Genomic DNA, 2,500 nt, shown 5'->3' on the forward strand with positions numbered 1-2,500 from the left:
TATCTCAATGAGGTTCTGCCAGAGATGGATCGGTCGAGGTAGTGAGTGAAGAAGACAATTTTCTTCTGAACTGGCTACCAGGATCACCTGACCTTTCTCCATGTGATTTTTTTCCTCTGCGGTTATGTGAAAGGACTATTCTTCGTACCTCTCCTTCCAGCTAACACTGAAGAAATGAAACGGAGACTTTTAAAGCTGCACTGAAAACTGTTACGGAAGACATGCAACAGTGAGATTGGCACGAGCTCGAATACCGACTCGCTGTATGCGGAGTCATAGGCGGCGCTCATATTGAACATTTATGAAAATCTGTCATAGAACCAACAAATACTTGTACTTTTCTTTGTAAATTTAACCAATAAAACTTATGATCTTCAACATACAGTGTATTTAGTTTCATTAAGAGCCATCAAGTAGTTTCCGAGATATGGCCATTTAGAATGGGGTCAACCATTTGGAAACATCCTGTATACTCCAGAGTTAAAAGAATGAACAGAATATTCTTTTGTCATATCCGTAGTCATAGCCAGCCAATTTGAAATTCGTATCTTGCGGATTTGCATTGAGTTTAATCCATAGTCGTTAAAGGGAAATTGAGCAAAAATCACTGAATTTGAATTTATCATTTAATTTCCGACATTTTATTGAATCTATATCTTTTTTTTTAAATTTCAATTTATCACAAGCATGACACACTGCCAATGATATGCAGGTTACTACTATGAGTTAGACCAGATTTATAACAGCATTCTAAATAGAAATGATTGCAGCAAAATTTCACCTCTGCCCAGTAGAGATCTGTAGATGTTAGAAAACTTTCTACTCCAATAGTTTTTTTCCCCAGAACTGCTAGACTTTACAACTTCTTTCTGTGATTCTGCTTCCCCAGCTGTACTGACATGCAGAAGTTCAAGTGTAATGTGAACAGACATCTTGCTGCTCAACTCCCTACATAGTATCCGTGCAATTTATGTCCCTGATAGTAGCCCCTTACATCCAAGTGGCAAATGTGCCGTGTTTAAAAAAAAAATACTTTTTTTTTTACATAGGCATCACCACATTATCAAGGCGAAGAGGTCACTCAAGGATAAGAGTTAAAGAGTGTACAGTAGAAATTGGACAATATAGTAATCATTAGTAATGAAAATTTGGTAAATTTGATAGCTTATATGGAACGGTTCATCAAGAACTTATTTACGTTAGACTTGAAGACAACCATATTGTAGTCAGCCGGAAAGCAAGAAAACGGAAGACAATTCGACAGGCGTGCAGTTCTAAGAAAGAAGCTTTGTTCATGGAATCTACGTTTAGGTTTAGGCACAGATAAAGAGTGGGGGGGGAATTATTGATAGTGTTTACAGCTAGACGAGTGTTTCTTGTGAAAGTTTGGCGAGGGGGGACCATAGATTGAAGCTCAGTCGAACACTTTCCATGAAAATAACGATACATCAGAGACAAACTCGCAACATCTCTTCTGTGAGATAGAGGTTGCAAGGAAGAGAAAAGGACATCTCCTACGAGGCTACGAAGTCTATTTTGAACTCTATCAAGACAGGCCAAGCCCTTTCTAGCAGCCCCTGCCCAGATGTGGCAACAGTATTCCATCCTTGGACGTACCTGGCTCTTATATAGATAGAGAATAGCATCAGCAGTGAGATATCTACCGGATCGATAGAAAGATCCCACCATTTTTCCAGCGGCCTTGGCAACAGATTTGATGTGCGTGTTCCATTTAAGATCAGGATTAATGATCAAGCCAAGAAGCTTGTCAAAACTTGAGGCCTCCTGAAGACGAGAGCCATTCATTTCAATTGATGCCAGATGTAGATCAGAATGTTGATGATGTAAAGAGAGAAGCTTGGTTTAAGATGCATTAAAAGTAACCAGCCACTCCTTACCCCATTGTACTACGTGCTCAAGATCAGAGGAGAGAGAATTGGAGAGAACTTGGTCGTTTACTGTCTTAGATGTGCTACCATGAATGGTAGTGTCGTCAGCATAAATGTCTACAAATGATGTAAGGATGTGATTTGGAAGATCATTAATGTAGATCAGGAAAAGAGTTGGGCTCAGGATGGACCCCTGAGGGACACCGGCATTAATACTGTGAGCTTTTGATTTACACCACGATCAGTCCTCAGATGTGATTCGTTATTTATAATATTACATTAACGTGTTCATTGTTGTTTTGATTTAAATCACACAAGATAAACGTGATTAAAACATGTTTTTTAAAACGTCATTAACATTTTTTTTTTTTTTTGGTTTTTACAGATGGAGTCGGAGAAAACAGAAAACAAGAAAGAACATCTAAATGTAAGCGCTTCTAGGAAATAAACCTTCAGAGTAGAAAGTTGTATTATATATAGGGATATCTCCAGGAATGGGGAGTGATTCTGCTGCTTGTCGAATTTTTCAGGCATATTGACGTTGAAGCGGCAACAAGTAGCGAGACTGAAAAATTAAAATGCATCCAACGTATACATATTTGTTTTTCACT

Source organism: Euprymna scolopes, chromosome 26 (genome assembly GCF_053919585.1).
Source record: "Euprymna scolopes isolate OS-2025 chromosome 26, ASM5391958v1, whole genome shotgun sequence".
NCBI classification, from domain to species: domain Eukaryota; kingdom Metazoa; phylum Mollusca; class Cephalopoda; order Sepiida; family Sepiolidae; genus Euprymna; species Euprymna scolopes.